Consider the following 13,955-nt stretch of genomic DNA (forward strand, 5'->3'; position numbering starts at 1 on the left):
AACCTTTGTGTTGCTACTTTCACATCATCTCTCCTCTATGATATTTACTCCTTATCCACAGGCCACTACCTTAGTTCAGGTCCTTATGTAACTTGAGTGGACTCTTGTTATAGCCTTCTGAGTAGTTTCCCTGCCAAGTCTCTACCAACTCCAATTCATTCTCCACTCAGCTGCCAAAATGATTCTTCTAAAGTATGCATCTGACTACATTTCCCCATCCACCCACACTTGATAACTCCCCACTAATTTCCTCTGATCTCAAAGACCAAATACCAAGGAAAATCCCTCTTATATGCACAAGTGGTCCCAATCCAATCCTATCTTCTTCAAAAGGACACCTCATTCTATCATCCTCACTCTCATTAATTTTTTTATCTTTCCTTGTCTTATGGGCTCCTCTATTGACTACAAGCATGCCCATGTCTCCCTCATTCTCAAGCCTTCCCTTGATCTCTCAATTCCCCATGAGACATTGTAGATGCCTGATGTCTCCTCCCTTCTGTGGATAAACTTCTTAAGAAAGCTATCTTCAATAAGTGTCTTCACTTCCTATCCTCTTTCTTCTTAAACTTTCTACAGTCTGGCTTCTGATTTCCATCATCTGCCTGAAGCTGCTCTCTCTGTTACCAATGATTTCTTAACTGCTAAATCCACTGGCCTTCTTCTCAGTCCTCATCCTTCTTGACCATTTTATAGTCTGACACCATTAATCAACCTCTTCTAATTGATACTCCTCTCTTCTAAGCTTCTGTGACCCTACTCTTCTCTTACCTGTCTCCTCTTAATATTCCTTCTCTGTCTCTTTTGCTGGATCTTTAGCCAGGGTATGCCCAATAACTATGGGCATCCCTCAAGGCTTAGTCCTGTACCCTCTTCTCTTCTCCCTCTATACACATGTTGGTGAACCTATGGCAAGCAGGCCGGAGGGGGCTGCTCTCCTCCTCTCCACCATGCCTCAGGACATTTTTCTCATCACCAGTTCCTCTCCCCAGCTTGCCAATGAGAGCACTTTCTCCCTCCCCTGTCTGGAGTAAGGGCAGCTCATACATGGCATGAAGATACAGTTTGGGCACTCTGTCTCTAAAAGGTTCACCATCACTGCTCTAAACTATTTTGTTTTATAATCTCATCAACTTCCATGAATTCAAGTATTCTCCCCATGCAGTGCTTATCCAGAATTAACTGCTCTCCTGACCTCCAATCTCACATCTCAAAATGCCTACTGAGCATTGAATGTCCTGTAGACATCTCAAACTATGTCCAACCAAAACTGACCTAAGCCCACCTCCTCCTTCCTAATTTTTTCTATTACTGTCAGGGTCACCATCACCATCCCAGTTACCCAGGCTTGCAATTGAAGTATGTCATTCAATCACTCCCCAGATCTAGTCAGTTGCCAGACCCTGCTGATTCTATCTTTATGCCCTTTTCTCTCCTTTGACACCATTACCACTCTTCAAGTATTTATCTCTATTTACAAAAACCATCTACTTAGTCTCCTTGCCTCAAGTCTCTCCCTATCCCAGACCATCCTCCTTTCACTTGTCAAATTGATCTTCCTAAAAGGGCAAGTCTAACCATATCACAGCCTATTCAAAAAACTCCAGTGGCTCCCTATTACCTTGTGTATCAAATATAAAATTTCCTGGTATTCAAAGTCCTTCATAATATGGTCCTTTACAATATTTCTTATCTTCTTACACCTTACTCCTCCCCATGTATTCTTAAACCCAGTGATACTTGCCTCCTTGCTTTTCCTTGCAAGAAGAAAGCTCTATCCCTCAATATTTTAATGAACATTATCTCCCCTCCCTTTCCCACCCTATTAGATCATAAGTTTGATTAATACTTCAATAGTTCCCAATTGCCTTGTATCCTGTAGGCAATCGGGAGCTATTGAAGTAGAGCCAGATCAGATCTATGACATAGGAAGATTATTTTGTCAGTAAGGATAGATTGTGGGGGAGAATGGATAACAGGAAGAACAAGGGAAAGAATGACACTTTTCATATTCATGTGGTTTCATTTTTTCTGAAGTTTCCTTTATCACTAATTAAAGTTCTAGCTTTCCTCTCACCACAAGCACTTTTTCTTGATTATGTGTATTTATTGTATTAGGAAGAATTTATAGTAAGACTGACCTTGGTGCTCTGTTATGACCAGAATATGCTCTTTACCACTGAAATTCTCCTTGAACTATTTTTATTTGTAGAAATGTCCTAGCCCCTCAACAAAATTTAAGTTCTTCAAGGATGGGAATTGTCTCAATTATGGTCCTTAATAAATGCCCATTAAATTGGATCCCTTATATGCAGTGCTCTTAAACTGCTGATATTTAAGACAAGGTGTCCAAAACTTGACTTTGCAATTCTGCTTAATGAAGACATCTCTGTATTCTTACAACCCCAAGGAAAGAGATATTCAAACACAGAGACAGTCTTAGTGCCATGAAAATGCTCTTCCTTAAGCTAAACAAAAACTCATCTGTTAATAATCCTTAAAGATAAAATAATTTAGAAAAGTATAGATTGTACAATATAAACAAGGATATACTAGAAAGTTAAGAGAAATAAAAGTATATGAAGTTAAGTCAGCAAGTTTCAGAGGCATAATGGTAGAGTCTGGAATGCTATGATAAAAAAAAGATAAAATACTAAGGAATTGATTACATAAAGTTAAGGGAACATTTCCTTTGTTGTGCATAAAAGCACTTTGACACAGTTTTCAGGACAGCAATGTCTAGTCTTCCCCTAGCCTTCTGCAGTAAAGCCAAGTTTCTAGAACACCTTCCCTCACCAAAAAAAGTTAGCCTTATAATCTTGATTCCACAAAGGGAAGGTGCTTCTGAAGCATAGAAAAAAATCAGAACTAATGTAAAGTCCATGTCATAGATTACCTCAAAAACTATACACACAAAATGCATATATTTTTACATGCACTTAAATTGTTTCAAGTATTTTTCTACAATATTTTCCAGCATCAAGAGGCTACAAGTTTCCTTTCTTTAAATTCACACTAGCAATGTTGTTGTTTGTTTTTTTTAAGCTTATCTCAGACACAGATTTCAGGATGGAAAGGGCACATTAGGTCACATTAGGTCATCTAGTTCAAGGGTGTCAAACACTAGGGCACACACAGCCCAGAACACTCCCAAGTGCAGCCTTAACTGATTAAAATATAATTGGGAAATATGCAATAAAAAAAAATACAATATAATGTTGATTTGTGGTTTTCTAAGTCTATATATGGTACAGAGAGATCCATTTCCATTTGAGTTTGACAACCCTTATCTAGGTTACCCCCTTACATACAAAAAGATGATTGAAGCCCAGAGTTCCTTGTCCAAGATCAACACAGATATTAGTAAATAGCACAGCCAATATCTAAACACAAGCATGTTGACTGATCTTACAATCTTTTCCTCTACACCAAGTCTTCTCTCACTATGTAATATCATAAAACAAATCAACCCCCTCAAAATAGTCAACAATATTTTACATAATCCTATTTTCCCTGGGTACTAAAACACGTGAATGTTGTACAAACATCTCCTCCCCAAACATTTTAGAACAGAAACAAAAATTATCTTACAAGTTCTTTTCCCAGTTACTCACTACAAAACAACAGTCATATCCCAATTTGGGCTCAGTTGGGGGGACAAGGAACCAAGACATAGAATTTATTGCTACTATACAGCTAATGTGTACCTTTTTCTGAATGGAGAAAATTATTTAGGATAGATGTATATGTAAATATCTAGATATTCTTGAATGGGCTTGGTTCAATTAAATTTGACTTTAACATAAAATTCTATTCACTGAGTTCAATATCCTCATTCCTATTGTTCCCTTGAAATTCTTCTCCATTAAACCACAATTCTACTTTGTTCCCTGAAAGATTTGATTTCAACAAGCTAATAGTTCTTAATTTTGGTTGCATCCAAATGAAGTCTACAACAGTTCTTTACCCTTTTTTTTTTTGTCATGGATCACTTTGGCAATCTGGTGAAACCTAAGGGCTCTAAGGTCAGAATAACATTTTTAAAAGCAAAAAATATATAAGATTACAAAGGAAACCAATTAAATTGACATAAAGATGCTATTTTTCATCCCACCCAAGTTCAGGGACTCCCTGAAATCTATTCAAGGATCCCTTGAGGGTCCATGGATTCCAGGTTAAAAATACCTGATCTAGAGATTCCCTCCAATTTCAAGACAAATCCAGCTTTGTTATGGAAAATTTTAAGAATGATTTCACCTTTTTAAATGCCTGGAGATCTAAGTAACAGAAAAACTGAAAAATACTTTTGAAGTTTATTCTTAACTTAAAAGTGACGCTGTCAAAAACCAGATTATCACAGCTCCATAGGAAAGGAGAAAGTCAATCTGCTCTCTAAGCACTTCTGCAAATCTACATGTCACAGCTCTAATTATGTTTAAAAAGGGAATGGATTAAGCAATAGTGGAAAATGTCAAGGATTTTATAACATTCTGCAGATTCTATGTTATACATTCTAACTCTGCAATATGATCTTTACATTCTAAAATATTTTGCCTTAAAATGTCCTTGTAATTTCCTAAGATGGCACTTACCATAGGTTCTAATTCTTACAGTTGTTTCAAGATAGAATTGGTCTTAAACTACAGTCATCAATAAGATGAAAGATGAAATAAAGAACATTCTAACACTAATTGCCCTAATGCCCTAATGGATCTCTCAAAGCCAAAAGGCTATAACAACTACTAAGGAAATGGGCAAAAATAGCCTTTTCTTCCATAAAAGAAGTTTGTACACAATTTTCTCCCTCATAACATTCCATATTATATTCACTTTATAAATGACAAACAAGCACAACCACAATAAATAATTGCTGAACTGAATGCTAACTTGTGACAAGCCTTGGAAGGTTGGAAAGAGGAAGTTACCTTAGCGTCCATTAAAGTGCTGGTTTAACGTTTCTATTCGACTGTCTGAATGTCCTCTAAGGGTGTATCAATTTCATTAAGTGATCAACTTAAGACAGTAAAGTCCAGGTGTTATCATCCTTTCTGAATAGTGCCTTGCAGAGTAAGCCCCAGCCATCACAACTCTCCTTCACATAACAGCCTTTAAAATCTGCGAGCAACTTTCCTCACAAAACCCAGTCAAACTGATAATTATCAAGTATAATTACCCCCATTTTACAGACAGAGGGAAAGAAAGCTCAGGCACAGAGGCGAAGTAATGTGTCAGCCAATCAGGGTTAGAGTCCAAGTCCTCCAGACTCACTTCAAGTATTCTCATTTCTCCACAAAGGGTGCTTAATAAAGTACTTTTCGAAGGTAACAGTTTGTTAAACCCCACCTCAAGATTTAATCATTAGCTGGCACCATTATGAAATTACTGTACATCGTCAATGACTTAGCGCCTACTATGTGCCAGGCACTGTGATAAGAACTGGGGATGCGGGGGGGGGGGGGGGGGGAGCGCAAAAGAGCCCCTGCCTGCAAAGAATTTACTGTACATTGTATTTTAAACGTTAAAAACTTTTAAAACTGGGGCCACAAAGCTTGACGCCTAAGGACCCTGTCTGTCTTTACAAATGTCCAAAACAGCCTATCTCCAAGTTGGCATTTCAAACGGTATTGACAGTTTCTGTCTTTTTTAAGCGGCGTCACAAACCCAAGCGCACTAACAGCAAATTAAAAAAAAAAAAACCTCCACCCCCGACTCTGCACATTTTCACTATCACAGACCAAGCCAGGAAAAAAAAAATGCTTCCTGCCCTCAGGCTTCTTTTAAGACTCCGCTAAAATCCCACTTTCGCTAAGAAGCCTTTCCCATCCTTCCTTAAACTTAGTGCCCTCCCTCCGATCCAGGCCAACCTATCCAGGATCTGAGTAGTTTGTGCAGTTTGTAGGCATGGAGACTCCCTCCTTCCCCGTTAGACTATGTGCTGCCTGACGGCAAGAGCTGTCGGTGGCCTTTGGGGGTATCCTCAGCATTTAGTATGATGCCTTGCACCTAGTAGGTCCTACACTGAAAGCCCGAGGCCTTTACTTGATGACGTAAATACAAAACACAGGTCAAGCTCGGGGACCACCCCAACCCTCCCCCATCTTGAACTGCCTTCATTCTACTCCTAAACTGGAGTATTTGCACAGTCCAAAGCTTATGTCTCTATTCTCCGGCCACTCACCACCCCGCCAAATAAGGGTGCAAAATGAGGGAGGTTAGCGTAAGCAATAAATGCTAGGCCGTCGGAGAACGCTTCCCGAGAGGCTGTCCCCTGGCCTCGGAGCGCAGCCGAAATGGAGGGAAAACGTCAGTCATTTAAAGTCCCAGTGAATCACTCAAAGGTCCAGTGCAACTGGCGTGGCCGCCGAAAGATGGGAGCCCACCTGCAGAAAGGGAAGGGGGGGCAGAGGACCCTCTCCCCGCCCCCTCTCCGTCTCAGCCCCCCTCCCCCGGTTGTGCAAGCTGCAGCTGCAGGAAGCACAGAACTCAGGGCCAGTTTAAACCACCGCGGTGGGGGAGGGAGGGAAGAACCATCTCCCCTTTGCGGGGAGGGTGGTCTCCCTCTTCCTCTTCTTACTCCTCCCCCCAATCGTGGGATCGAGATCCGGGCAGTTTTTCTCACCACTACCACCACGACCAGCCCCCAAGCCTGTTATTCAGGACGTCCCAAGCTCCGCTTCGGTGGCGGCTCCGTGCCCGACATGGGGGAGTGGGGGACCGGGTGCTGTCCCGCGAGGACACGAGATGAGGAACGGCCTCTGGACCCAGCCTCCTTTCACTGGGCCTCAGAGGGGAGAGGAGAGGAAGGGGAAGGGAAGGGATCCATACCTGCAGCCGAGGCTCCTATGAGGACACAAACAGATCCAAAAAAGTACAGAAAAGTAAATCCGGCAGCGACGGCGGTTCCGGGCGCGCGACTCGCCTCCAGCCCGCGCTCTCGCGCTCCCGCGGCGCTCGCTGCCTCCGCCCCTCCCGGGACGCGCGCGCGCGCTCCTCCCACACCAACCCCTCCCCTCCCTTCTTTCTCTTCCTCTCTCCTCCCCAAAGCGTGCTGCTGGGTGGTGGCGCCAAAAATTCTGATTGGTTCCTGCCCGCGGTTTGAATCGTCCGCCTTGCGGCCTATTGGCCAGAGGGCTTGTGGCGTGTGCCGGACGAGTGTTTGTCGTTCTCTCTGGGCCCCTCCAGAAGAGCCGCCCTATGTGGGCGAGCCTCGGACTAAGATCTGGATCTGCGTGGTGGGGCGGGGCGGACCCCGAGGGCGGGCTGGAGTCCTTCTTTTACCCCAATTTTATCTCGCCCTCGCAGACGCCCTCGCGTCTGACCCGGGGCAGTCTCTAGTGGCCTCCCAGCTACCCACCCTAGCCGTTTCCCTCCCGAAACCCGCCAGGACCTTGCAGCCCCAGTTCCTCTGGCCTTTCTTTGTGCTTTGCGGAGAGCGGAGAGCTGCGACTTGAGCACTTTGGCACCTCTTAGGAGTCAAGGCAAATTATATTAACGAGGGGTCAGCTCCGGCCTTCTGCCTGACTTCTGTAAGGTTCTTTGTTAGAAAATTTTCCAGTGAGGGAACAGTGGAGAGGCTTTGATAAATAAATGAATGGTTTTGCATTTTCTTTGAATCCTGCAATAGAATTCTCTTCCCAATCTTGAATTTGCCTGACTCTTGCGTTACCCTGGAGCATTTAGAGACCTCCAAGACAGAGGGAAAGCATTGTCTCCCTTGGGACTGACTTTCTGGAACTCCATTTAAGATATTATTGCACTTAGATCTATTCGCTTTCTTTTCGCAACCCCAAAACCTAACAATTTTAGCGCTTAATAAATGTTGAGTACTGCCCAAGGCAAGTTCTGAGGGATGCAGGGTTCATAGGTTTTAGGTTGGATTAGACATTGGCTAGTTAAATAGTTTCATTTTACAGATGAAAAAATCAAGGCCCAGAGAGACATAAGTGACTTGCCCAAGATCGACCTGAGAGTTAAGTAGCCGAGCCAGGACCCTACAAATTCCAACCGTGCCCACGAGATTGTGGGGAAAGGTGAAGCCTCTACTTCTGGGGCAGCCTTTTGCCTACAAGCGACTGGACCACCCCCTTCAGGGAAGAATTCTGATAATTAAGAGTATACATTGTGCCAAGTGAGTTGCTTTGAAGCCGGCTAGATTCTTTTGACTGTTTCCACTACAAAGGCTCCGAGAGTAAGCTCTCCACCGGCTCTCTTCTGTCTTGTGGTTCAAGTTTCTACTTGGCTGATAAAAGGAGTTGTTTGGGTTCTTTGCTTTTTTTTTTTCCCTCAGCAATCCTATGAGATTATCCCCATTTTACAGATGAGGAACCAAACTAGTTTTTAGAGAAATAAAAGTGACCCACCGAGGATCAGGTCTAGAAATGAGGTTGCCAGTTCTGTGTTCAGATTCTAAACAAAGCTATAATGTACATCGTGTAGGACATAGGACTTCTTTTGGGAACTTCGTAAATATTTTAAAATGGAAAGATATCAATTTGCTATTTGGGTCTAAGAGCGCTTACAAATTAATGGAGGGTGCCTTGGGAGGTGATTTTCTTCTCCCATGAAGTTATCTGACCACTTGTCCATTTCTGTCATTTTGGCTTGCATTTGTTTTTTGACATTTTTTTAGAACTATCTTTGAAGCATAAATAGTAGAAAGCTCCATTCATCATTTAAAGCAAATCATTTTTTTTTTAGGAATGAAGGCTAACTACAAAAATCAACAAGAGTATTTAGTATTAAATTCATTGCTGCCTTCTACAGAATTCACCAAAATCCACAAATTTCAAGGTTGATATAAGAACAAACCTTCAGGGTTTTGTCAGACAATGGATCCTAGTGTGAGAGGTGACATAGAAAGATTTTTAGCCAGGTTTGGAGGCCAGGCTTCTGATTCTAGCTCTAACTAACTGGATGACTAAACAATTTACAGTGGCTTTAGTTTTCAAATCCAAGACATTTTACAGGAACAAGCACTGGCTTTCAGGGTCAGGAGAATTCTGTATTCTAAGCCTACCTCTGGGACAGCAAGGTGACAGTCACCTGGAGTCAGGAAGACCCAAGTTCAAATTCATATCTCGGACACTTACTAGCTCTGGGACACTAGGTAAGTCATTTAACCATATTTGCCTCAGTTTTCTCACCTGTAAAATGAATTGGAGAACGGCATGGCAAATCACTCCAGTATCTGCCAAGAAAACCCTCAAAGGGGCCACAAAAAGTTAGAATAACTGAAACAAGCAATCAAAAAAAAAAAAAAGAATAAATCAGGCCCCGATTTGTAGCACCAATTTCCTAGGTGTAAATGCTCACACTGAAAAATATCCCAATGGACCTTGAAGAGCAGGCTTCTCCATACCCCTGGTCACAGACCACCTGTACAAAGCATACTCTGAGTCAAGAGCAGGATCCCTCCATGACACTTCATCGTGAAGTTCCAGAAGCAGTCTAACCAAACCTCCCAAAGGCATTGACAGTTGGACTCCTCTTACCAGTCTTCCTGTTGCCACAAATCAAAGGAAATATTTTGAGGGAATATGCTAGCAGCTGAGAGGAGGGGAGGATTTCCTCCATTAAATCTGTGTGTGGAAATGGTCTAGAGAGGGGAGAAATGGGTGGTAGGAAAACCAGTTGAAGGCTCTTGCCTTGGCCCAGGTGAGGGGTATGTAACTAATAACAATAGCTTTTACATTTTAGAGTATTTTCTTTGTAACAGTCCTGTGAAGTATTTACTAGACTTTGTTAAGTTACATCTAACACTTGGTGACTTCTTTTGAGGTTTTCTTAGCAGAGATGCTGTAATGGTTTGCCATTTCCTTTTCCAGTTCATTTTACAGATGAGGAACTAAAGCAAAAAGGGTTAAGGGACTTGCCCAGGGTATTTAGTACAATACTGTCTTCATAATAGACAATAGTGAGCTGGTTTCAGAATCAGAAAGATTTAGGTACAGAAAATATAAGATGGATAAGCAAAAATTGCTTATCTCTTACTTTGGATTGCCCCAGTCAATGAAGGTTATAACATCACAGAAGAGTGGTCTATTAAGTGCTGGGAGAGAGTTTCACCAGGAATCCCCTGAATTAATAAAATCATAGGTCAGGAAGAAAAAAAATTATTTTTAAATTTCCATCTTAAAGTTAAAGCTCAGAGAGGTTATTTAGCTGGCAGAAGGTCACACAGTTATTAAGTGTTAAAGCCCAGAATTCATATCCATAGTTTCTCATTCCAAGTGCAGTGTTCTTTCATCTCTGACTGGGTAGAGATCAATTCAGCTTAAAGTTAAAACCAACTTAATAACTTTATAAAGTCACTCTTCTCCCAGCTAGGTGTAGTCCTCAGTACAAAGGGCAAAAGAATTGTAAACTCTGCTCTCCTCTCTAGAAAACCAAAAGCACATTATTGACGGCTTTTGTCTTTTTTTGTTTTGTTTTGTTGGAGTTTTTTTTTGAGAATGTTATATGGACAAAGACCTTGACCTTCTTGTGTAAGACTATTTCCTGGTTAGGCTTTGCTGAAGCCATATGCAGAATCTGAGCACAATAATGTGTCTCTAAAAAACTTTTTTTCTAATGGAATTCATCATAATGGGATTTTACCTATAGTACAACTCTGGAATGTACCCTAAAAGAAAAAAAGAATCATTAAGGCATCAATGGCTTTTTGTTTGCTCATATGTATGTGTGTACACACGTGTGCATGTGTGTTTAATAAGGAAGACCAGAAAAGTAGGATAGCTTTGAAAGCTACAGATGGAATTTATTATTTATTTTAAAAGAAAAGCAACTTACACATAAGAGAAATCTACAGTTTCATGTACAATTCCCTTTTTTTGTTCTACTATGACAATGTCCATTTTATTTGGTATTTATTAAGTTCAGAATAAAAATAAATTACTTTTCTTTTAAATTTAATTGGGGGCAGGTAGGTGGTTCATTGGTTAGAGAAGCAGGCCTAGAAATAGGAGGTATTTAGTTTAAATCTACCCCCAGACACTTCCTGGCTGTGTGACCCTGGGCAAGTTACTTAACCCTAATTGCCTAGCTAGTCTGCTCCTTTGCCTTGGAACTATTATTTAGTGCTGATTCTAAGACAGAAGATAAAGATTTTTTTAAAAAATGTTTATTAATTTAAAGTACCCTAAACTAGTATAAGAATTAGATAACTTCTCTATGGTCTAAAGCAAATCACATTAGATTTTTGTACCTCTGTTTCCTTATTAGTTATAAACTCAATCAAATTTTAGGACTAAATAAGAAGTAAAGGTTTGGACTAAATAATAAGTAAAGATCACATAGCTAGGACAAATTAGATTTAGAGTTGGAAGAGCCCTTTGAGATCATTCAATTGATCCACTTCATTTGATAAGGGAACCAAAACCCAGAAAGTTTACATAATAGGTGATAAGAGACAGATCTGGGATTTGATCCCAGATCCTTTGACTGTCCCCATCGTCATTCTGTCCTCAAAGAGTCAGTCGCCTACCCAAAGTTAACAAGCTAGTTAATAGCTGACCCATAACTAAACAGAAGACTCTTCCCCATACCAGTTGTACCATTTGGCTATATTTTTGGTATAACTTTGTAGTAAGCCTGTGAAACTAGGAGAAAACAGAGGGTTCCCTTTGGGAAATGACAATCATGTTGTTCTTCTGAGGGAAGACTATCATGACTTGGCAAACCAGATAGCAATCACTTGCTATCTGTCAATGGGGGCCCTGTATGGGGTGTGACTGAATACAGGTTAAAAAAAAAATGCAGCTCTGGGGCAGTTAGGTGGCTGAGTGGATCAAGAACCAGCCCCAAAGAAGGGAGATCTTGGGTTCAGATGTGGCCTCAGACATGTTCTAGGTGTGTGACCCTGGGCAAATCACTTATCCCCATTGCCTAGCCTTTACCATTCTTCTGCCTTGGAATCACTATACTATATTGATTCTAAAACAGAAGGTAAAGATTTGGAAAAAGAACACAGCTCTTGGCTGGTGTTCTTCCTCAACTCTTCCCTTCCCCCTCATTCCCTATATCTAATCAGTTGCTGAGCTTCTGCCACTTCTACTAATACAATATCTTACATCTGTCCCTTCAGAAGGGAGAGAGAGAATTTGGAAATCAACTTTTTTTTTAATGATTGTTTAAAAAAATGCACATGTTCCCATAATTGGGAAATATTTAATTAAATAAATAAAATAATGGCATTTTTTATTAGCTCCTTGAGGAAAGAGACTGCTTCATTTTTGCCTTTATATCTCTAGCTCTTAACAATACCTGGCATAGAGTAGGGAGTTAATAAATGCTTATTGGTTTTTGATTGATTGGATTGATCTGACAACCTCCTCTTATCCCTGGGTATAGTAGAGATCCATATAGTAGAACTAGGTATGAAGAGAGAAAAAGAAATAAAGCCTTTCAGTCTCATATTCCATTATAACAAGAAACAGAGTCCCTCTTCTTTCCTATCAAATCTTACCTTTTGTTAAGATTCTGCTGAAGTCTGACCTCCACATAGTTTTCACCAATCACTCCCTCCCACAGTAAACTTTTCCTCCCTGAACTCAATGCTTAATGTGTTTTGGTATGAAATTCCTTTTATTATTATTATTATTTAACTTTCACATGTATGTTACCTGGACACAATCTCTAATTTGTCGATAGGTCTTTCCAGATAAAATGTTTCTTTTTTAATTTTAAAAAAAATTTATTATTTTTGGCATCCTTTTTTTTAAAAATTTGAGCTCCAAATTCTCTGCTTCACTCCAGCTCTTCCCCTACCCATTGAAAAGACAAGCAATATATGTCAATTATACATACAAAATCATGTAAAATATATTAGCCATGTTGCAAAAAAATAAGCTAGAAAAACAAAGTGGGAAAATTATACTTCAATTTGCACTCAGATTTCACTAGTTCCCTCTCTGCAGGCTGATAGCATTTTTCATCATGAGTCCTTCAAACCTGTATAAGATAAGTTTCAAAGTACTTTGTAAGTCTGCAAATTGACTAATAAACCATAGCTCACGAGCCCCCACTGATGTGCTTGCTTTTTACAAGTTGGCCCAAAGACATAATTTGTTTAAAACAAAGGCATTTGTGGAAAACATATAAATAGGTCATTTCTCCCCATAAACTTGAGGCACACTGTTCCACAAATGTACATACTCCCCCCATGGGGAAGAGTACACTCATGGAGGAACAAATACATAGGGAAAATGTATGGTTAGGACATGTACATGAAAGACCAAATACACACACAAAAAAATGCCAGGGCACATATGTGAAGGGGTAACATGCTCCTAACACTGTAGGACCACAACCTCTCTAATAGAGATTCCATCAAGCTGGTCCTCTAGGCATGTTCCCTATTGGTCTCCTATGACATAGAGTCTATGCCGGTTATTGATCCCTGCTAGTATCACATAGCTGCAATTTGATAGTGCTCTACTGGTTCCAATCATTAGTCATTTCCAGACTTGGCTCCCCTGGACAGAACCTTCTCTCTTTTCTAGCTTTTGGCTTCATCCTCATTTCAGATCCAACTCACCCCCATAAAAGGAAGAACAGGCTTTACCATCTCTCTGCCTAAAGCCCAGAAAAGCAGAGCTATAACACACAGTCAGTAAAATAAGGAAAGACCCCTAGATATTTTTTCTCATCATACTACCAAGTGGAGGGAGAATTACATTTGTTCCAATTGTCCTCAGAGAGTAGAAATGGATACAATGGGAGAAAGTTGCAGAGACACCAAATTAGGTTTAACATCTAGAAAAACTACTTACCGATTAAAGGCTTGCGGGGAGGGAGAGGGGAGAGAGAGAGAGAGAGAGAGAGAGAGAGAGAGAGAGAGAGAGAGAGAGAGAGAGAGAGAGAGAGAGAGAGAGAGAGAGAGAGAGAGAGAGAGAGAGAGAGAGAGAGAGAGAGAGAGAGATGTCATATAGGAGTAGTATTAGGAACTAGGGAAATGA

General features: G+C 40.7%; 1 protein-coding gene across 3 annotated transcripts in view; it reads right to left on the minus strand.

Moving 5' to 3' along the window:
• The window catches only part of LBR (lamin B receptor), a 38,724-nt gene extending 31,762 nt beyond the window's left edge, over positions 1-6,962 (minus strand). The window contains exon 1 of one of the 3 annotated variants that reach the window (XM_007481481.3): positions 6,826-6,962. The gene's annotated coding sequence lies outside the window, so the exon portion shown is untranslated. Of the gene's footprint in view, positions 1-6,178; positions 6,353-6,619; positions 6,747-6,825 lie in introns of those variants that run through there. The other 2 variants (XM_016430200.2, XM_056816001.1) reach the window with 2 other exon arrangements.
• Between the last annotated feature and the right edge of the window lie 6,993 nt (positions 6,963-13,955).

Source organism: Monodelphis domestica, chromosome 2, assembly GCF_027887165.1.
Source record: "Monodelphis domestica isolate mMonDom1 chromosome 2, mMonDom1.pri, whole genome shotgun sequence".
In the NCBI taxonomy this organism is placed as follows: domain Eukaryota; kingdom Metazoa; phylum Chordata; class Mammalia; order Didelphimorphia; family Didelphidae; genus Monodelphis; species Monodelphis domestica.